The sequence below is a fragment of the Triticum aestivum genome, chromosome 1B (assembly GCF_018294505.1).
Source record: "Triticum aestivum cultivar Chinese Spring chromosome 1B, IWGSC CS RefSeq v2.1, whole genome shotgun sequence".
Taxonomy (NCBI): domain Eukaryota; kingdom Viridiplantae; phylum Streptophyta; class Magnoliopsida; order Poales; family Poaceae; genus Triticum; species Triticum aestivum.
The window spans coordinates 271,580,513-271,605,200 of NC_057795.1; positions in this window are offsets into that span (position 1 = coordinate 271,580,513).

Here is a 24,688-nt window from a genome sequence, read left to right on the forward strand (position 1 = left end):
ATGATCAATATCATTAGCTTCCTCACTAATTGGGGTAGTTGTCACAGGAACCGGTTCTTGTGATGAACTACTTTCCAATAAGGGAGCAGGTACAGTTACCTCATCAAGTTCTACTTTCCTCCCACTCACTTCTTTCGAGAGAAACTCCTTCTCTAGAAAGGATCCGAATTTAGCAACGAAAATCTTGCCCTCAGATTTGTGATAGAAGGTGTACCCAATAGTCTATTTTGGGTATCCTATGAAGACACATTTCTCCGATTTGGGTTTGAGCTTATCTGGTTGAAGTTTCTTCACATAAGCATCGCAACCCCAAACTTTAAGAAACGACAACTTTGGTTTCTTGCCAAACCACAGTTCATAAGGCGTCGTCTCAACGGATTGATGGTGCCCTATTTAACGTGAATGCAACCGTCTGTAAAGCATAATCCCAAAACGATAGCGGTAAATCAGTAAGAGACATCATAGATCGCACCATATCTAGTAAAGTACGATTGCGGCGTTCCGACACACCATTTCATTGTGGTGTTCTGGGTGGCGTGAGTTGCGAAACTATTCCGCATTGTTTCAAATGTAAACCAAACTCGTAACTCAAATATTCTCCTCCACGATCAGATTGTAGAAATTTTATTTTCTTGTTACGATGATTTTCCACTTCACTCTGAAATTCTTTGAACTTTTCAAATGTTTCAGACTTGTGTTTCATTAAGTAGATATACCCATATCTGCTTAAATCATCTATGAAGGTGAGAAAATAACGATACCCGTTGCGAGCCTCAATATTCATTGTACCACATACATCAGTATGATTGATTTCCAATAAATCAGTTGCTCGCTCCATAAATCCGGAGAACGGCATTTTAGTCATCTTGCCCATGAGGCATGGTTCGCAAGTACCAAGTGATTCATAATCAAGTGATTCCAAAAGTCCATCAGTATGGAGTTTCTTCATGCGCTTTACACCGATATGACCTAAACGGCAGTGCCACAAATAAGTTGCACTATCATTATCAACTCTGCATCTTTTGGCTTCAACATTATGAATATGTGTATCACTACTATCGAGATTCAATAAAATAGACCACTCTTCAAGGGTGCATGACCATAAAAGATATTACTCATATAAATAGAACAACCATTATTCTCTGATTTAAATGAATAACCGTCTCGCATCAAACAAGATCCAGATATAATGTTCATGCTCAACGCTGGCACCAAATAACAATTATTTAGGTCTAAAACTAATCCCGATGGTAGATGTAGAGGTAGCGTGCCGACCGCGATCACATCGACTTTGGAACCATTTCCCACGCGCATCGTCACCTCGTCCTTAGCCAATCTTCGCTTAATCCGTAGTCCCTGTTTCGAGTTGCAAATATTAGCAACAGAACCAGTATCAAATACCCAGGTACTACTGCGAGCATTAGTAAGGTACACATCAATAACATGTATATCACATATACCTTTGTTCACTTTGCCATCCTTCTTATCCGCCAAATACTTGGGGCAGTTCCGCTTCCAGTGTCCAGTCTGCTTGCAGTAGAAGCACTCAGTCTCAGGCTTAGGTCCAGACTTGGGTTTCTTCTCTTGAGCAGCAACTTGTTTGCTGTTCTTCTTGAAGTTCCCCTTCTTCTTCCCTTTGCCCTTTTTCTTGAAACTGGTGGTCTTATTGACCATCAACACTTGATGCTCCTTCTTGATTTCTACCTCCGCAGCCTTTAGCATTGCGAAGAGCTCGGGAATAGTCTTGTCCATCCCTTGCATATTATAGTTCATCACGAAGCTCTTGTAGCTTGGTGGCAGTGATTGAAGAATTCTGTCAATGACACTATCATCAGGAAGATTAACTCCCAGTTGAATCAAGTGATTATTATACCCAGACATTTTGAGTATGTGTTCACTGACAGAACTATTCTCCTCCATCTTACAGCTATAGAACTTATTGGAGACTTCATATCTCTCAATCCGGGCATTTGCTTGAAATATTAACTTCAACTCCTGGAACATCTCATATGCTCCATGACGTTCAAAACGTCGTTGAAGACCCGGTTCCAAGCCGTAAAGCATGGCACACTGAACTATCGAGTAGTCATCAGCTTTGCTCTGCCAGACGTTCTTAACGTCGTCAGTTGCATCTACAGTTGGCCTGGCACCCAGCGGTGCTTCCAGGACGTAATTCTTCTGTGCAGCAATGAGGATAATCCTCAGGTTACGGACCCAGTCCGTGTAATTGCTACCATCATCTTTCAACTTAGCTTTCTCAAGGAACGCATTAAAATTCAACGGAACAACAGCACAAGCCATCTATCTACAACAAACATAGACAAGCAAAATACTATCAGGTACTAAGTTCATGATAAATTTAAGTTCAATTAATCATATTACTTAAGAACTCCCACTTAGACAGACATCTCTCTAGTCATCTAAGTGATCACGTGATCCAAATCAACTAAACCATGTCCGATCATCACGTGAGATGGAGTAGTTTCAATGGTGAACATCACTATGTTGATCATATCTACTATATGATTCACGTTCGACCTTTCGGTCTCCGTGTTCCGAGGCTATATCTGTATATGCTAGGCTCGTCAAGTTTAACCTGAGTATTCCGCGTGTGCAACTGTTTTGCACCCGTTGTATTTGAACGTAGAGCCTATCACACCCGATCATCACGTGGTGTCTCAGCACGAAGAACTTTCACAATGGTGCATACTCAGGGAGAACACTTCTTGATAATTTAGTGAGAGATCATCTTAAAATGCTACCATCAATCAAAGCAAGATAAGATGCATAAAGGATAAACATCACATGCAATCAATATAAGTGATATGATATGGCCATCATCATCTTGTGCTTGTGATCTCCATCTCCGAAGCACCGTCGTGATCACCATCGTCACCGGCGCGACACCTTGATCTCCATCGTAGCATCTTTGTCGTTACGCCATCTATTGCTTCTACGACTATCGCTACCGCTTAGTGATAAAGTAAAGCAATTACAGGGCGTTTGCATTTCATAAAATAAAGAGACAACCATATGGCTCCTGCCAGTTGCCGATAACTTCGGTTACAAAATATGATCATCTCATACAATAAAATATAGCATCACGTCTTGACCATATCACATCACAACATGCCCTGCAAAAACAAGTTAGACGTCCTCTACTTTGTTCTTGCAAATTTTACGTGGCTGCTACAGGCTTAGCAAGAACCGTTCTTACCTACGCATCAAAACCACAATGATAGTTCATCAAGTTAGTGCTGTTTTAACCTTCGCAAGGACTGGGCGTAGCCACACTCAGTTCAACTAAAGTGAGAGAGACAGACGCCCGCCAGTCACCTTTAAGCAACGAGTGCTCGTAACGGTGAAACCAGTCTCGCGTAAGCGTACGCCTAGTGTCGGTCCGGGCCGCTTCATCTCACAATACCACTGAACCAAAGTATGACATGCTGGTAAGAAGTATGACTTGTATCGCCCACAACTCACTTGTGTTCTACTCGTGCATATGACATCTACGCATAAAACCTGGCTCTAATGCCACTGTTGGGGAACGTAGTAATTTCAAAATTTTCCTACGCACACGCAAGATCATGGTGATGCATAGCAACGAGAGGGGAGAGTGTTGTCCACGTACCCTCATAGACCATAAGCGGAAGCGTTATGACAATACAGTTGATGTAGTCATACGTCTTCACGATCCGACCGATCCGAGTACCGAACATACGGCACCTCCGAGTTCAGCACACGTTCAGCTCGATGACGATCCCCGGACTCTCATCCAGCGGGGTGTCGGGGATGAGTTCCGTCAGCACAACGGCGTGGTGACGATGATGATGTTCTACCGATGCAGGGCTTCGCCTAAGCACCACAACAATATGACCGAGGTGGAATATGGTGGAGGGGGACACGGCTAAGGAACGATCACGAAGATCAACTTGTGTGTCTAGAGGTGCCCCCCCGCCCCTGTATATAAAGGAGGAAGGGGGGAGGCCGGCTGGCCCTAGGGGGCGCACCAAGGAGGGGGGAGTCCTCCTCCCAGTGGGAGTAGGACTCCCCTTTCCTAGTCCAACTAGGAAGGAGGAAGGGGGGAAGGAAAGAGAGGGAGAGGGAGAGGGAAAGAGGGGCCGCGCCCCCCTCCCCTAGTCCAATTCGGACTCCCCATGGGAGGGGGCGTGCCACCTCCTGGGCTGCTGCCCTCTCCCTCCCCTCAGGCCCACTAAGGCCCAATACTTCCCCGGGGGGTTCCGGTAACCCCTCCGACACTCCGGTTTTCTCCAAAATCACCCGGAACACTTCCGGTGTTCGAATATAGTCATCCAATATATCAATCTTTATGTCTCGACCATTTCGAGACTCCTCGTCATGTCCGTGATCACATCCGGGACTCCGAACAACCTTCGGTACATCAAAACTTATAAACTCATAATAAAACTGTCATCGTAACGTTAAGCATGCGGACCCTACGGGTTCGAGAACTATGTAGACATGACCTAGAATTGTTTCCGGTCAATAACCAATAGAAGAACATGGATGCTCATATTGGCTCCTACATATTCTACGAAGATCTTTATCGGTCAAACCGCATAACAACATACGTTGTTCCCTTTGTCATCGGTATGTTACTTGCCCGAGATTCGATCGTCGGTATCCAATACCTAGTTCAATCTCATTACCGGCAAGTCTCTTTACTCGTTACGTAATGCATCATTCTATAACTAACTCATTAGCTACATTGCTTGCAAGGCTTATTGTGATGTGCATTACCGAGTGGGCCCAGAGATACCTCTCTGACAATCGGAGTGACAAAACCTAATCTCGAAATACGCCAACTCAACATGTACCTGCGGAGACACCTGTAGAGCTCCTTTATAATCACCCAGTTATATTGTGATGTTTGGTAGCACACAAAGTGTTCCTCTGGTAAACGGGAGTTGCATAATATCATAGTTGTAGGAACTTTGTATAAGTCATGAAGAAAGCAATAGCAACATACTAAACGATCAAGTGCTAGGCTAACGGAATGGGTCAGGTCAATCACATCATTCTCCTAATGATGTGATCCCGTTAATCAAATGACAACACATGTCTATGGTTAGGAAACATAACCATCTTTGATTAATGAGCTAGTCAAGTAGAGGCACACTAGTGACATTATGTTTGTCTATGTATTCACACATGTATCATGTTTCCGGGTAATACAATTCTAGCATGAATAATAAACATTTATCATGATATGAGGAAATAAATAATAACTTTATTATTGCCTCTAGGGCATATTTCCTTCAGTTACTAGGTGTGCTCCTGCTGCCCTCATCATAGCTGCTGGAGGGACTTGTGCCCTCACTCAACTGCTCTTGCTGTTTAGACCTGTTCTGGTTGTCACTCTGGTCAGACATCTTGCAGGCAAACTCTCAGCAGACCCTGTGAATAGGTTGTAGATGAGGTAGAGTAGATGAGCATCACAAAGTACAGAGGTTTTGCAAAACAAATTGAGTCAAAAAGCTTAGTTTTAGTTCTCTACAGAAGTGATCTCGGAGCTACTGAATTTACAAACTCGGTGATACCGAAGCAACACCTGGAACCTAAACTAGTGAACTCAGTTGGACCGAGTCACAGTTCGGTGGCACCAAGATTGCTAGGGTTTCACAGAATCCTGAACTCGGTCACACTGATTTGCAACTTTCCGTCAGACCGAAAAGAGCATGTGCAATGGCCTAAGCCAAATTGGTGAGACCGATTTCTACATTCCGGTCGGTCCGGGATGAGTTTTGCATAGAGCTAACCCTAAAATTTTCGATTCAATCTAGACCTATGGAAGATTTAGCTAGATTGTAACATCCCAAAATTCTAAATTTTGGAATGTTATATTAAATAGATAGATTTGATTGATTATTTGTTTGATTGTGTGAAATTGAGTCCAATTCGAAACTTTTTGAAAGTTAAATGAGAGGGAATAAAAGGACTTTCCCAAACTTTCATTTTGCATTCGTGATCTCCGTGAATTCAAATTATTTTCATCACAAAAACCCTGGAGAGAAGATGACATGACTTCTTCCATTTATTAAATGACAAGGGGTGTTGAAAATAGTTGAATGTCATTTGAGAATATTTCAAATTCTGAAACTTTATGCAACTCAATGATTTTCACGAGCGAAGATAAAATGACTTCTTCAAAACATATGAAATATGAGTTGGGAGTTTCAAAGAATTAAATTCAAAGTTCTTTTGAATTTATTTTCAATTTGGAGTTATTTGAGTTTTATTCAAATTATTTTTCTCCAAAAATAAAATACATGGAAAATAGGGTAACATGATTCCCTACATCAGAAAATTAAAGAGAAATAAATTTGAAGTCATTTTGGTATTCTTTTAAAATGATTTTTATTGGGTTTTATTAGGGCAGAAGCACTCTTTGTTTTATTTGAATTTGTGTGTATTTTATTTGAAGCTAAAATAATGTTCAAGTTGTAGAAAATCTTTTTCTAAAAATTTTGATATATTATATGCCTATATAATATACTTTTTCTGTTCTGTTTTTTTTTGTGAAAATGTTTTTTTTTAAAAACTCTTCGGACCGACTGGGCCGAAGCCCACCAACCCAGCGCCGCGTCGGCCCACCCCGGGTCGTCCCCGATCTCCAGCGGGAGACCGAACCCCGCACGACTCCGCTGCTGCCTCGACGTCCGTGCCGCGGCCGGACTTTCCTCGTGTCGTGCCCCCTCCTCCACGCCTCGGAGCCGCCCTCCCCTCCTATAAAGCGCACCCCGGGACCCCCTGGATCCCGTTTTCGCCGCCGCCTCGGGACGCATCGCGTCACCGCCACCGCCCCGATGAGATCTGCCGCCGCCGCCATCTCCTCGCCTCCCCGCGCTGCAGCCGTCGCCTTCGTGCCACCCCGACGCCACTGCCTCGCGCCGTCGCCGCGCAGCCCATGCCGCACCTCGCCGGAGCTGCTGCGCCGCCGCCCCGTCTCGCAGGAGTTCGCCGCTTCGCCGAAAACCGCCGCCGCCGGTTTAAATTCTTGAACCGGTATAAACCGCAAACCACCCCGGTTATTTTTATTCGCTTTCGGTTTTTATCGTTAGATCATTTTTTTTAATTTGGTTTAGTTATATAGCGAACGCTCACTAGTTAAACCTCTGTAGTGGACGAATTGGTCGCCTATGCTTCTGTAGCGACCGTTCTTTCGGTAGGATTTTTATTTTTATTCTAGTTTTCTGCCAGGGACTCATTTGTGAATATTTTATTTACAGATTGGCCCCTGTATTTCAAACGACCACAACTTTTTCTCCGTTTATCCAAATCCAACGAAACCAACGCCCACTTCTTCGTTATGATCCCCTCTATCCATTAATCCAACTCAAACATGTTTTTGAAAGTTTAAAATTTGAATTAGATCAGACTTGAATTTGAACTTCGTTTGAGCATAACTTGAGTTTCATAACTCCGATTTGAGTGATTTTTTTTCCATTTCGAAGCTCTTGACCTAAGCTTTTTGATAAGGCCAAATTCACATAATTTTGGTACTGTTAGAAACTGTTTTATGCTGCAAGAGTTATTTGTTTGGTTTTGATGTTTTCCGAATCATCCTCTTCGTTCTTTCCGATCTTTTGAGTGATTGCTTATGTGTGGTTACCATTGCTTGCTCGATAGATTGACCGGAGTGTGACGAGTAGAACTATCAAGAGTTTTGAGTGCGAAACATCTTCATCAACATTGCAGGCAAGTAACACTTGATCATACCTTTTCTACTACCCAGTTTTTATGCATTAGATCAATCCTCAAACACTTGCATGATTAGGATCTAATTAAATTGTGGGTTTTTGGGAAGTAGATTGAGGTAGTACCTATTACCTGTGTTACTATTGAAACCTTTGGCAGTTACTTCTGCGTTTGCTTATTATGCCATGCTATGCTAGTAGACGTGGATTGGGTGAGTGAATATCCATGACAGATGTGAGATTGTTAATTAATGGTTTATCTAAGGTGGCAACTTAAATACACATCTGGGTGGATTGAGGCACCTGGGGTATCCAGTGATTGCCTGTTTTTTTTTTTTGGAAATCCCGGGGTTACCGTGTGATTTTCCTATGGACCGCCACCCAGGCTCAAAGGGATCATAAGATAATTCATGCTAGTAACTTCCGTGTGCAGCCACAAGCCATTATGGGCTCTAGCATAGTTGACTAAGTCGTGCGAACTCTTATAGTGGTGGACTAGCAGATGTAGGGGATGTAGGTGTACCGGTCTACCCGTCGTAAGGTGCTAGCACTTCTGAAAGACTATGTCTCGGTCATCCGTTTCTCAAACACCCTGTAGTGCGAGAAACCAAACGGAGGCGATTGAGTCTTGTGGGGAAAAGTGCGAAAACCTCTGCAGAGTGTACAAACTAATCATGATTAGCCGTGTCCCCGGTTATGGACATCTTGAGTATCTAGTACTTGATTATCATGTGAATCTCATCATGATACTTTAATTAAATATTGTTGGGTTTTAAAGAGTACTTTTAATTGGGATTGAGGATGCTGTCAACCATTCTCAATGTTGAACAACCACCATGATAGTTAAATAAATTTATTCCTTTGAAGTAGGGAAAAATTGGCTTTTCGCAAAACCTTATAACCATAGAGCTTTTCCACCAGTCATATATGCATGTAGTATAGGCTTATTCATTCCATTATTCTCTATGTGTTACATTGCCAGCATATTCCATGTGCTGACCCGTTTTCGGGCTGCAACTTTTCATGTTGCAGACTTTTCAGACGACGAGTAAGTGATACGTTAGGGTTATGATTTCCTATACTCAACTTTGCCGTTGGTATTGATGGGAATCCACAACCTTGTTGCTTCCGCTATCTTTTGGATTGAGGTAATAGTATTTACGTTATTTATACATGTGATTTACCTCTGTTATAAATCCTCGAGTACTGTGTGTGTCAGCATACCGATCCAGGGATGACACGTAAGCACAGAGACTTGACCCATTCGGGTCGGGTCGCTACAAGATGGTATCAGAGCACATGTTGACTATAGGACGTGACCCTAGAAACTGGCAAGCCCATAGAAAAGATTTTTCTCTACAACTTTCTTTTCAAAAGAATCTTTTACCTCTCTTCTCTTCTGAGCTTATTCAAATATTCCCTTTTAGTGAGACCATACCCCTTTTCCCTCTTTGACCCCTCGAAGATTCGACTGATGAGACCCCTCCAAGAAGGACAAGATATCGGACAACTAAGACCCCTTTGGAATAAAAGAGGATTTTACCGTGCATTACAATGACGGAAACTACAACTGTTGAATACTCTGAAGACTAGGAGAATTTGAAGGCTCTGAAGAATTCCCAGATTTTTATGACCTAGAAAGGCTACCCTTATGGAACTTGACAGACTATGAAGCTGTCAATACCCGAGATAAAGGTGTATCGGAGAAAGACCTGAACATGGAGCATTATAACTCAAGGTTTTGTCAAGAAAGCCCCAAGACAGGAAATATCAACTATGGAATGATAGCTCGTGGAAATGACAAGAGCAGAAACATGGACATTCATGATGTTATCGTTCGCCTATGCTATTATCACCAGGCTAAGTTAAGCATGCAGATGCATGGTAGGATTGGATGGTAGAAGGCTGATGGAGCATCTGTCAGCAAAGGATGTAGTTTTAACCTTAGCTGGTGTATCACCATGATCTGGAGTATTACATAAAGAAGTTTAAGATGGATATGGAGGAAGCTATATTTGACAAGGAAGTATTTCATGAAGAACTCAGGAACCAGAAGATGAAGTAGCCAAGCTGGAGGAGCAAAACCTCGACATGCCGGAGGTCCGTCAAGAACTGAAGGACAGTAGGGCATGGCTCATGCCAAGGATGTTGAAAACCCAGAAGTTTGGAACGCAACTCCAGAAATACTAAAGGATTTCATGAGAGACTTTGCGTCAACAGAGATGATTTAGCGAAAGAACTTGAGAAGGACAAGCATGATCGGAAGAAGCCATCGGAGACATGACCAAGACTTGAAGAGTTTGATGATGTTGAGATCTATAGACCATTAGAAGACCAAACCCCTGTTTTATACCTACGTTAGATGCGACGTTTGTGAGCTGTCATTTGTTTGATGTTTTCCGACAGCCACAATAAAACTGTCTTTTCAAAACTATTGTTTGTACTGTGTGCATCCCTCTCGATCTCTCTTATCCCACCCCAAACCCATGGACCCAATACAAGATGAATGGAGATGAGCTTATATTTTCTGGATCGATGAGTCAATTGGAGACAGACTGATGGATTCAGAACATGGAGGATCGCATGGAGAATAACACTATAGTCGGAAAGGATATGACCCAGCATGCTCTTCAGTGCTTTGTAAGAGTTGCTGCTACTTGGTGGAGGATGTACCAAACCATCAATGGATGGCAAGGAGTGACCGTTTGGGAAGAACTTAAGTTGACTCTGCTAAAGTCTCGGCTTGTGTCCCAGAAGATGAAGCCTCATGGAAATGATATGAAGAAACTCTGTGCATACAAGCTTTGTGGAGAAATAGGACACAACCATAATAGAAAACAAGGACGAATACCCTCATAAGCGGAGGATTACCAAAGGAGTTAGCTGAGGATTTTCAAGGAACTTCGGTTGGAGATTGTTCCCAAAGGTTTTGTTGCAGCAATAGAAGTTCAGTCTACATTGTTGGGAAAGATCCGTGAAGCTCAGAAGGATGACAAAGAGATTGCTGAGTTAAAAGAGAGGATGAGCAAAGGAAAGTCCAAAGGTTTTCGTAAGGATGAGCACGACACCTTATGGTTGAGGACCGTGTATATGTTCCCAATAATGCAAATATCAGGAAGTAAATACTTCAGGAGGCTCATGACTCACCATACTCGATTCTCCCTGGAAACACCAAGATGTATTTGGATTTGAAGGAGTATTTCTGGTGGACTGGTATGAAGAAGGATATTGCGGAGTATGTAGTCGTAGGTGATGTATGTCAGAGAGTAAAAGCAGAGCATCAGAAGCCAGCAGGATTACTATAGCCTATGCCGATACCCGAATGGAAGTGGGATAAGCTTGGCATGGATTTCATTACCGGATTTCCCAGAACCGAACAAGATATGATTCTATCTGGGTAGTAGTTGATTCGCTTGACCAAAGTGGCTCACTTTATCCCAGTGAAAACCACCTATACAAGTGTGAAGTTGGCCAAGATATATTTGACAAGGATCGTATGTCTGCATGGAGTTCCAAGGACCATCGTAGAGGAACACAGTTTACCTCAAAGTTTTGGAATCAGCTGCACCAGACTTTGGGTACTAGGCTAGAGTTCAGTATAGCCTTTCATCCGTAGACAGATGGATAAATCAAGAGAGTCAATCAGATTCTGGAGGACATGTTGAGAGCGTGTGCGCTAGATTATGGATCTAGTAGTGATGATAATCTACCTTACGCGGAGATTCTCATACAAACAGTTACCAAGCTAATTTGAAGATGGCCCCTTTTGGAAGCTTTGTATGGAAAAAGAAGCCAGACACCATTGATATGGGATGAAGTTGGAGACCGTCAGTTTCTTGGACAAAATGTGATGAAGGATTCAGAAGAGAATGTTAAGTTGATTCGAAACAGACTAAAGGTAGCTCAGTCCAGGCAGAAGAGTTATGCAGACTAAAAAAACGCAAGGAGGTAGTCTATGAAATTGGAGACAGAGCATGTCTTCGTGTGTCTGGAGTTAAGGGAAAGTTAGCCCCGAGATTTGTAGGACCATACCGAGTTTTGGAGCGTATGGGAGAAGTGGCCAACAAGTTGGAGTCACCCGAAGGACTGTCATGAGTTCATGATGTGTTTCACGTTTCCCAGTTGAAGAAGTGCCATGCAGAGATGGCCAATATTCCTCTGTAAGGACGCTTGACCCTGGAAAGGATAATGATGTTCTACGAAGTGGAGTATGGACTTCATAAGTATAAGTTTTTATCTAGGTATGTGAGATATCCCAGGAGTATGAAGAGATGAAGTGTTATTGGATATAAAGGAGGTATGATGTTGGAAATATGGATCAATGGAAATTCCATGATGAGTCTGTGTAATCACGTCTTAGTTTGGTGCAAATATAAGGAAGAAAGACATTACAATTGGATGGATTTTGAGAATGCCAGGAAGTTGGAAGATGGAATAATGATCAGTTGCCTCGATGATGAGCTCAAGGTTTACAAGTGACGAGATGGGCCATAACCCACAGGCCCCAGGACCTGCCAAGAAGCAAGCACGCTCTTGCTGAAGGAAAAAACCCGAAAGAAGTTACGACTTTATCGACAGACGATTTTATAGGAGCAACGCAAAACCTGAGAGTTGTGAAGACACGATAGATGTTCTTTGGCTTGCAGAATCAATGGATTTATCCGAACTTGGTTCATTGACAAGAGAAATTCTGCAATGCTTGTGAGGATGACCGAGTGTTAGAATGCGAGATTCACTAAACCAGGTACAAGGTAATGATTTGGGTGCGGGATGGATTGATCACCATACCGACTTACTCTTATTATTCGCTTTGCTATATGGGATGGTAAATCTGAGTGACTTACCTATAGTAGAGAGACGACGATCAAAACCTTGTTTGAAACTTAGAATGGTATAAGTATTTTCCCCTCTACAAGGCAGTTGTTGCCAATCGTAGGATATACGGTGAGGATCAACCCAGACCCATTTCCTGCAGGAGAAACCCTAAATTGATGACCACCATGAGATATCGATAGTTGTTTAGAATTGGTGCAAGACCCGTCAGCTAAGAAGAACCAGTCATGGAATAACCTTACCAAGATGGAATGCACACAGGAAGTGAGGAAAAGGTTATGCCACTACCAGAAGAGCCCAGAGATGGGATTTCCCGAGATCTGGGAAGACCAACACAGTCATGAATAAAGATGGAGTATATGAGTTTGGATGGAACCGTATCAATGTTTCTAAGGGTGGTAGCACCCAGACCCCGGAGACGATCGATGGATCTTGAAGACCCCCAAACCTTAACCTATTTCTTGCTAGCCTCTCCGAATCTCGAGGACGACATTCATTTTAAGGGTGGTAGGTTTGTAACATCCCAAAATTCTAAATTTTGGAATGTTATATTAAATAGATAGATTTGATTGATTGTTTGTTTGATTATGTGAAATTGAGTCCAATTCGAAACTTGTTGAAAGTTAAATGAGAGGGAATAAAAGGACTTTCCCAAACTTTCATTTTGCATTCGTGATCTCCGTGAATTCAAATTATTTTCATCACAAAAACCCTGGAGAGAAGATGACATGACTTCTTCCATTTATTAAATGACAAGGGGTGTTGAAAATATTTGAATGTCATTTGAGAATATTTCAAATTCTGAAACTTTATGCAACTCAATGATTTTCACGAGCGAAGATAAAATGACTTCTTCAAAACATATGAAATATGAGTTGGGAGTTTCAAAGAATTAAATTCAAAGTTCTTTTGAATTTATTTTCAATTTGGAGTTATTTGAGTTTTATTCAAATTATTTTTCTCCAAAAATAAAATACATGGAAAATAGGGTAACATGATTCCCTACATCAGAAAATTAGAGAGAAATAAATTTGAAGTCATTTTGGTATTTTTTAAAAAATGATTTTTATTGGGTTTTATTAGGGCAGAAGCACTCTTTGTTTTATTTGAATTTGTGTGTATTTTATTTGAAGCTAAAATAATGTTCATGTTGTAGAAAATGTTTTTTTGAAAATTTTGATATATTATATGCCTATATAATATACTTTTTCTGTTCTGTTTTTTTATTTTGTGAAAATGTTTTTTTTCTAAAAAAAACTCTTCGGACCGACTGGGCCGAAGCCCAGCCGGCCCAGCGCCGCGTCGGCCCACCCCGGGTCGTCCCCGATCTCCAGCGGGAGACCGAACCCCGCACGACTCCGCCGCCGCCTCGACGTCCATGCCGCGGCAGGACTTTCCTCGCGCCTTGCCCCCTCCTCCATGCCTCGGAGCCGCCCTCCCCCTCCTATAAAGCACACCCCGGGACCCCCTGGATCCCGTTTTCGCCGCCGCCTCGGGACGCATCGCGTCACCGCCGCCGCCCCGATGAGATCCGCCGCCGCCGCCATCTCCTCGCCTCCCCGCGCTGCAGCCGTCGCCTTCATGCCGCCCCGACGCCGATGCCTCGCGCCGTCGCCGCGCAGCCCTCGCCGCACCTCGCCGGAGCTGCTGCGCCGCCGCGCCGTCTCGCCGGAGTTCGCCACTTCGCCGGAAACCGCCGCCGCTGGTTTAAATTCTTGAACCGGTATAAACCGCAAACCACCCCGGTTATTTTTATTCGCTTTCGGTTTTTATCGTTAGATCGTTTTTTTAATTTGGTTTAGTTATATAGCAAACGCTCACTAGTTAAACCTCTGTAGTGGACGAATTGGTCGCCTACGCTTCTGTAGCGAACGTTCGTTCGGTAGGATTTTTCTTTTTATTTTAGTTTTCTGCCAGGGACTCGTTTGTGAATATTTTATTTACAGATTGGCCCCTGTACTTCAAATGACCACAACTTTTTGTCCGTTTATCCAAATCCAACGAAACCAACGCCCACTTCTTCGTTATGATCCCCTCTATCCAGTAATCCAAATCAAACATGTTTTTGAAAGTTTAAAATTTCAATTAGATCTAACTTGAATTTGAACTTCGTTTGAGCATAACTTGAGTTTTATAACTCCGATTTGAGTGATTTTTTTGCATTTCGAAGCTCTTGACCTAAGCTTTCTGATAAGGCCAAATTCACATAATTTTGGTACTGTTAGAAATTGTTTTATGCTGCTAGAGTTATTTGTTTGGTTTTGATGTTTTCCGAATCGTCCTCTTCGTTCTTTCCGATATTTTGAGTGATTGCTTATGTGTGGTTACCATTGCTTGCTCGATAGATTGACCGGAGTGTGACAAGTAGAACTATCAAGAGTTTTGAGTGCGAAACATCTTCATCAACATTCCAGGCAAGTAACACTTGATCATACCTTTTCTACTACCCAGTTTTTATGCATCAGATCAATCCTCAAACACTTGCATGATTAGGATCTAATTAAATTGTGGGTTTTTGGGAAGTAGATTGAGGTAGTACCTATTACCTGTGTTACTATTGAAACCTTTGGCAGTTACTTCTGCGTTTGCTTATTATGCCATGCTATGCTAGTAGACGTGGATTGGGTGAGTGAATATCCATGACAGATGTGAGATTGTTAATTAATGGTTTATCTAAGGTGGCAACTTAAATACACATCTGGGTGGATTGAGGCACCTGGGGTATCCAGTGATTGCCTGTTTTTTTGGAAATCCCGGGGTTACCATGTGATTTTCCTATGGACCGCCACCCAGGCTCAAAGGGATCATAAGATAATTCATGCTAGTAACTTCCGTGTGCAGCCACAAGCCATTATGGGCTCTGGCATAGTTGACTAAGTCGTGCGAACTCTTATAGTGGTGGACTAGCAGATGTAGGGGATGTAGGTGTACCGGTCTACCCGTCGTAAGGTCCTAGCACTTCTGAAAGACTATGTCTCGGTCATCCGTTTCTCAAACACCCTGTAGTGCGAGAAACCAAACGGAGGTGATCGAGTCTTGTGGGGAAAAGTGCGCAAACCTCTGCAGAATGTACAAACTAATCATGATTAGCCGTGTCCCCGGTTATGGACATCTTGAGTATCTAGTACTTGATTATCATGTGAATCTCATCATGATACTTTAATTAAATATTGTTGGGTTTTAAAGAGTACTTTTAATTGGGATTGAGGATGCTGTCAACCATTCTCAATGTTCAACAACCACCATGATAGTTTAATAAATTTATTCCTTTGAAGTAGGGAAAAATTGGCTTTTCGCAAAACCTTATAACCATAGAGCTTTTCCACCAGTCATATATGCATGTAGTATAGGCTTATTCATTCCATTATTCTCTATGTGTTACATTGCCAGCATATTCCATGTGCTGACCCGTTTTTGGGCTGCAACTTTTCATGTTGCAGACATTTAAGACGACGAGTAAGTGATACGTTAGGGTTACGATTTCCTATACTCAACTTTGCCGTTGGTGTTGATGGGAATCCACAACCTTGTTGCTTCCGCTATCTTTTGGATTGAGGTAATAGTATTTACGTTATTTATACATGTGATTTACCTCTGTTATAAATCCTCGAGTACTGTGTGTGTCAGCATACCAATCCAGGGATGACACGTAAGCACAGAGACTTGACCCATTCGGGTCGGGTCGCTACATAGATAGATTAATCCCATTCGTGGCAAGAAACATGGCATTGTCCTTGTGCTAGGAATCGGAGTGAAAAAGACAGCACAAGGGGTCGAACACGTACCCTAGAACAGCGAGTGTTCGCTACGGCGGCGATGGCAGAGCAGAATCCGTCGATGGTGGCAGAATCCAACGACGGGAGGTCGTTGGCAGCGAGAAGACGATCCGGAGACTCGAGGAGGCAGAGCAGGACACACGCGGGCTGAGAGGATTTGAAGTAATTTCCAAAATCTCATTCGTGGGTATTTATATCCCGACCCTGTCGCTGTGACCGAGTGGAACAACTTGGTGGCACCAAGATTGCAGAATCGCAAGCGGTTGCTCCAACTCGATGTGACCGAAGTGTTCAAATCGGTTGCACCGAGATGAAAACCTAGATCAACTTAGTGAACTCGGTTTGACCAAAATAGTTTTCTCGGTCAGACCAAAATGCACAAAGAGGTTTTGGAAGTTTAAGTCTATGACGAATTGGGGACTCTGAGTGCTCCTCACACAGAGTGGTTCGAATCTGACTTGATCAAACTTTGTGATGTAGCTTGTATAGGGTTTGAGACGAGAAAAGCATAGATAGTTAGAGAAGGTTCTTAGGCATTCTTGTCCATCCACTTGGCAAAAGAAAAGGAGCCAAACAAAAAAAAACAAGTGGATGTCCTCGAATGAGTAAAATATGCAACCAACATGCTCACGCAATAAGATGGCAAATGAAATATATGGCAAAGCATGCACAACCAATTCTAGCACCTATCAAACAATTGGCGATGACTAGGTCATCTACATATGAGTATATTGACTTAGGAGTCAAATGAGAACATTTGATCATAGGTCATACTCATCGTTTAAGCACAAGTGGGGTTACCACTTTTACATAAAGCATTGATGTGTTCACATCATCTGAGTTGCTTTAGCTCAATTCTTTAGAGTAAAGCTCCCCCTAGATGTGAGATCCCCCCTAAGAGGGATGAACTAACCTTGGGTTTTGTCGATGATGACTTCATGTAGGTGTTGAAGATGTGTATGCTCAATGTTGTTGTAAATCATTTCGAGCAATCCGTTGGAGCGAGTTGCACTTTCAATACCTACATGGGTTAGTCCCACAAGGAACAAGCAAGGATATCCATAAACATAGAGTGATGGACACACAAGATGATGTCCATGAAAGCATTATGTTATCTTGTCCCTTGTCTTACCAGCAAGAGGATTTGTGACACCTTGAACTAGTGCAAGATGTGGAGGTTGATTGCACTTGTCCTTGCCAAAATGATGCGAGAGAAGAATATTGGCGGAGTCACCCTCAAGAACTCTCTAGTCCTTCTTCTTTGGGATCCACATCATCTTGATGGGAATCCTTGGGTTGTAGTGGAACTTGATGAAGTAGAACTTGATGTAGTCTTGGGAACCCACTTGACCAAGGCCTTGGGAGCTTCTTCAAACACATCAATCTCCTCTTGAAGCTTGTCCTTGCCTTTTTGCTTGTGGTCTTGTGGTGGAAGATCATCTTGAGCTTGTGTCCCTTGAAAAGAAGTAGGATCATACTTCTCTTGTTGGGGAACAAACTTCGTCTTGGGGCATTGATCTTCTTCCCACTCAACTCCATTGGCATTGAACTTTCGTTCGAAACCACACCTTGATTCTTCCGGTGCCTTCCTTGCTTGCGTACAATTTCCTCAAATTGCTTACTTTCGGCAAGGCTCTTGTAGACACCCTTCTCTATAATTCCCGTCAATAAGCTATTTTCTTGCTCAAGTGTAACTTGGCTAAGAGAATCATTAGTGGAATCAAGAGAACTACTAGAAGCAACAACATTCGATTTAGCATGATTATTGTTACTACTAGAAGAAGAATATTTCTTACTCTTGTTACTAGACATGACTTGTGGCATGTAAGTAGATAAGAGTAAATGCTTGGCAATGTAAGAAGAACTTTTCTTGCGAAGATCATCATTGATTGCCTTTAAAAACTCATGCTCTTGATCAAGGTTGAGCTTTTCAAAGTGTAACTTCTCATGAGTCTTTAAAAGTTCTCGATGATCTTCCAAGGTAGTTTCATGAGCTAACTTAAGAGTTTTTAGTTCTTTAGTTAGGCGCTCAATCTTCTCCTTATCATTGTCATTCGTTTTATCTTGATTAGCATGATTAATTGATGTTTCATCATAGTATTCATCACTAGAGTTGTAAACAAGTAAATCATCATCACCTAACAAGTCATCTTCATCACTATCGAAATCAACATGCTAGGGGTGTGATACCTTTGGGCCTTTAGCCATGAAGCATCTTCCAATTCCTTCATTTGGTGAGTCAAATATGTCGTAGGAGTTGGTTGACACAAGTGCTAGACCGGCAACACCTTCATCTTGAGTATATTCGGAGTCAGAGTGATAGCTTCTCTTGGAGTGATGGTCGGAGTCGGAGCTGGATACCCATTCACCAACATGATCTTGATGTCTTCGCTTTGTGTAGCTCTTTGACAATTTGTCCTTCCTTTCCGAATCCTTGCTTCTCCGGGAGGTTCTTCGTTCATAATGATCATCTCTACTCCTCTCTCTTGGTGGTGATTCTTCTCTTCTACTTCTTCTTTTGGGTGAATCTTCTCTCCTTTTGTAAGGAGCCGTACACTCATTGGAATAGTGTCCAGGTCTTCCATAATTGTAACAATTACGTTCACGACTCGAAGATCTTTTGTCATTGTAGGACCTTGACTTGGAACTTCTTTCCTTGCTTCTACTCTTGTAGAACTTGTTGAAGTTTTTCACCATTAAGCTCAATTAATCATTGAAGGTTTGTTCCTCACTTGATGATGTAGGAGCATCACATGAGGCTTTGTAAGCACCACTTGACTTGTTGTGAAGCTCTTCCTTATCCTTGAGAGACATCTCATGAGCAACAATTCTTCCAATGACTTCTGTTGGCTTGAGATCTTTGTAATTGGGCATCATTTGGATCAATGTGCACATGGTATCAAATTTTCCATCCAAGGCTCTTAGGATCTTCTTGATGATGAATTTATCGGTCATCTCTTCACTTCCTAAGCCGGCAATCTCATTTGTGATGAGAGCAAGCCTAGAGTACATTTCAGCGACACCTTCACCATCCTTCATGTTGAACTTGTCAAGTTGACTTTGAAGCACATCCAATTCGGATTCCTTGACGGAGTCGGTACCATCGTGCATGTCAATCAAAGTATCCCAAATTTCCTTTCCATTCTCAAGCCGGCTGATTTTGTTGAATTCTTCGGGGCACAATCCGTTGAAGAGGATATCACACACTTGAGCGTTGTATTGCAGCATCTTCAACTCTTCCACGGTAGCTTCACGGTTCGGCTCTCTCCCATCGAAGAATTCACCTTGCAAGCCAATACACACAATAGCCCAAACGGGGGGGTTATGTCCAATTAGCAAAATTAGTTCCATCAAAATAAGGACCTCTACGGTGGTAATTTCCCTCGCTAGATGCCATACTCTCCTAGGTTGTGAAACCAAGGCTATGATAACCAAAAGCTATGGAAATCAAGGCAAATGGAGACCAAAGCTCTAATACCAATTGTAGGATCGAAAGTATGTCTAGAGGGGGGGTGATTAGACTACTTGACCAAATAAAAACTTAACCTTTTCCCAATTTTAGTTCTTGGCAGATTTTAACAACTTAGCACAAGTCAAGCAATCTTAACACAATTCAAGCAAGCATGCAAAGGGTATATGAGCAGCGGAAAGTAAAGCATGCAACTTGCAAGAATGTAAAGGGATGTGTTTGGAGAGTGCAAACACAATAGGAGACACGGATGTTTTCGTCGTGGTTCCAATAGGTGGTGCTATCGTACATCCACGTTGATGGAGACTTCAACCCACGAAGGGTAATGGCTGCGCGAGTCCATGGAGGGCTCCACCCACGAAGGGTCCACGAAGAAGCAACCTTGTCTATCCCACCATGGCCATCCCCCACGAAGGACTTGCCTCACTAGGGTAGATCTTCACAAAGTAGGCGATCTCCTTGCCCTTACAAACTCCTTGGTTCACTCCACAATCTTGTCGGAGGCTCCCAAGTGACACCTAACCAATCTAGGAGACACCACTCTCCAAAAGGTAATAGATGGTGTGTCGATGATGAAGTCATTTCTCTTGTGCTTCAAATGATAGTCTCCCCAACAGTCAACTCACTCTCATAGGATTGGATTTGGTGGAAAGATGATTTGAGTGGAAAGCAACTTGGGGAAGCCTAGAGATCAAGATTCATATGGTTGGATTGGAATATCTTGGTCTCAACACATGAGTAGGTGGCTCTCTCTCAAAAAATGAGTAGTGGAAGTGTAGGCACGTTATGATGGCTTCCCTCACGAAGGAGGAGAGGGTGGAGGGGTATATATAGCCTCCACACAAAATCTAACCGTTACACACATTATACCAAACTCGGTGCGACCGAATCAGAAAACTCGGTCGGACTGATTCAGTACATATGTGACCGTTAGGCAATATCGGTGGGACCGACATGTCAACTCAATGGGACCGATATCACTAGGGTTAGGGCATAACATAATCTCGGTTGGACCGATTACACAAACTCGGTTGAACCAACTTTGGTAATAAGCTAACAGAGAATTGGTCAGGCAAACTCGGTGGGACCGATTCGCTCATCTCGGTGGGACCGAAGCGTTACGAAAAGGAAACAGGGAGTTTGCATTGCAGACTCGGTGGGACCGATCGCTCATCTCGGTTTGACCGAAACGTTACGAAGAGGAAACATGGAGTTTGCATTGCAGAATCGGTGGGACCGATCCCTCATCTCGGTTTGACTGAAACGTTATGAAGGGAAACAGAGAGTTTGCAACCCCATCTCGGTGAGACCGAGATCCCTATCGGTGAGACCGAAAAGACTAGGGTTTCTGGCAGTGGCTATGTCAAATGAACTTGGTGGCGCCGGATGGATCAAATCGATGGGGCCGAGTTTGACTTTTGGTTAGGACATATGTGGATATGAGGAAGTGGTTGAGGGCTTTTGGAGCATATCACTAAGCATTTTGAGCAAGCAAGCCATTAAGCAACACCTCATCCCCTTTTAATAGTATTGGCTTTCCTATAGACACAATGTGATCTTGGATCACTAAAATAGAAAATGTAGAGTCTTGGACTTTAAAGCTTGAGCCAATCTTTTGTCCTTAGCATTTTGAGGGGTCCACATTCCTTATCCATGCCATGCCAACCATTGAACTTTCCTGAAATATTTATCTTGTAATGACATTAGTTCAATGAGCTATATGTTGTTAATCATTACCAAAACCACCTAGGGATAGTTGCACTTTCAGTATCCTTTTATGCTATCCAGAAATTCTGTATCATTTCCAATCAACAATATGTCATCCACATATAATATTAGAAATGCTACAGAGCTCCCACTCACTTTCTTGTAAATACATGCTTCTCCAAAAGTCTGTATAAAACCATATGCTTTGATCACACTATCAAAGTGTATATTCCAACTTCGAGAGGCTTGCACCAGTCCATAAATGGATCGCTGGAGCTTGCACACTTTGTTAGCACCTTTAGGATCGACAAAACCTTCTGGTTGCATCATATACAACTCTTCTTTAAGGTATCCATTAAGGAAAGCAGTTTTGACATCCATTTGCCAGATTTCATAATCACAAAATGGGGCAATTGCTAACATGATTCGGACAGACTTAAGCATCGCCACGGGTGAGAAGGTCTCATCGTAGCCAACTCCTTGAACTTGTCAAAAACCTTTCGCAACAAGTCGAGCTTTGTAGACAGTAACATTACCGTCAGCGTCAGTCATCTTCTTGAAGATCCATTTATTCTCCATGGCTTGCCGATCATCGGGCAAGTCAACCAAAGTCCACACTTTGTTCTCATACATGGATCACATCTCAGATTTCATGGCCTAAAGCCATTTCATGGAATCTGGGCTCATCATCGCTTCCTCATAGTTTTGTAGGTTCATCATGGTCTAGTAACGTGACTTCCAGAACAGGATTATCGTACCACTCTGGTGCGGAACATACTCTGGTTGAGCTATGAGGTTCAGTAGTAACTTGAACCAGAGTTTCATGATCATCATCATTAACTTCCTCACTAACTAGTGTAGGCATCACTGGAACTGATTTCTGTGGTGAACTATTTTCTAATTCGGGAGAAGGTACAATTACCTCATCAAGTTCTACTTTCCTCCCACTCACTTCTTCCGAGAGAAACTCCTTCTCTAGAAAGGATCCATTTTTAGCAAAAAAAATCTTGCCTTCGGATCAGTGATAGAAGGTGTACCCAGCAGCTCCTTTGGGTATCCTATGAAGACGCATTTCTCCGATTTGGGTTCGAGCTTATCAGGTTGAAGCTTTTTCACATAAGCATCGCAGCCCCAAACTTTAAGAAACGACAGCTTGGGTTTCTTTCCAAACCACAGTTCATATGGTGTCATCTCAACGGATTTAGATGGTGCCCTATTTAACGTGAATGCAGCCGTCTCTAAAGCATAACCCCAAAATGATAGTGGTAAATCGGTAAGAGACATCATAGATCGCACCATATCTAATAAAGTACGATTACGACGTTCGGACGCACCATTACGTTGTGGTGTTCCAGGTGGCGTGAGTTGCGAAACTATTCGACATTGTTTCAAATGAAGACCAAACTCATAACTCAAATATTCACCTCCACAATTAGATCATAGAAACTTTATTTTCTTGTTATGATGATTTTCCACTTCACTTTGAAATTCTTTGATCTTTTCAAATGTTTCAGACTTATGTTTCATTAAGTAGATATACCCATATTTGCTCAAATCATCTATGAAGGTCAGAAAATAATGATACCCGCCGCGAGCCTCAACACTCATCGGGTCGCATACATCAATATGTATTATTTCCAATAAATCAGTTGCTCACTCCATTGTTCCGGAGAACAGAGTCTTAGTCATCTCGCCCATGAGGCATGGTTCGCAAGCATCAAGTGATTCATAATCAAGTGATTCCAAAAGCCCATCAGCATGGAGTTTCTTCATGCGCTTTACACCAATATGACCTAAACACAGTGCCACAAATAAGTTGCACTATCATTATTAACTTTGCATCTTTTGGCTTCAATATTATGAATATGTGTATCACTACAATCGAGATTCAACAAAAATAGACCACTCATCAAGGGTGCATGACCATAAAAGATATTACTCATATAAATAGAACAACCATTATTCTTTGATTTAAATGAATAACCGTCTCGCATCAAACATGATCTAGATATAAGGTTCATGCTTAACGCTGGCACCAAATAACAATTATTTAGATCTAAAACTAATCCCGACGGTAGATGTAGAGGTAGTGTGCCGACGGTGATCACATCGACTTTGGAACCATTTCCCACGCGCATCATCACCTCGTCCTTAGCCAATCTTCGTTTAATCCATAGCCCCTGTTTCGAGTTGCAAATATGAGCAATAGAACCAGTATCAAATACCCAGGCGCTACTACGAGCATTAGTAAGGTACACATCAATAACATGTATATCAAATATACCTTTCACTTTTCCATCCTTCTTATCCGCCAAATACTTGGGGTAGTTCCTCTTCCAGTGACCAGTCCCTTTCAGTAGAAGCACTCAGTTTCAGGCTTAGGTCCAGACTTGGGCTTCTTCCCGGGAGCAGCAACTTGCTTGCTATTCTTCTTGAAGTTCCCCTTCTTCCCTTTGCCATTTTTCTTGAAACTAGTGGTCTTGTTAACCATCAACACTTGATGCTCCTTCTTGATTTCTACCTCCGCAGCCTTTAGCATCGCGAAGAGCTTGGGAATTGTCTTTTCCATCCCTTGCATATTATAGTTCATCATGAAGCCTTTATAGCTTGGTGGCAGTGATTGAAGAACCATGTCAATGACACTATCATTAGAAAGATTAACTCCCAGCTGAATCAAGTGGTTATGGTACCTAGACATTTTGAGTATGTGTTCACTGACAGAACTATTCTCCTCCATCTTGCAGCTATAGAACTTGTTGGAGACTTAATATCTCTCAACTCGGGCATTTGCTTGAAATATTAACTTTAACTCCTGGAACATCTAATATGCTCCATGACGTTCAAAACATCTTTGAAGTCCCGATTCTAAGCCGTAAAGCATGGCACACTGAACTATCGAGTAGTCATCAGCTTTGCTCTGCCATATGTTCATAATGTCCGGAGTTGCTCCTGCAGCGGGTCTTGCACCTAGCGGTGCTTTCAGGACGTAATTCTTCTATGCAGCAACGAGGATAATCCTCAAGTTACGGACCCAGTCCGTGTAATTGATACCATTATCTTTCAACTTAGCTTTCTCAGCTTTGCTCTGCCAGATGTTCATAATGTCCGGAGTTGCTCCTGCAGCAGGTCTTGCACCTAGTAGTGCTTTCAGGACGTAATTCTTATGTGCAACAATGAGGATAATC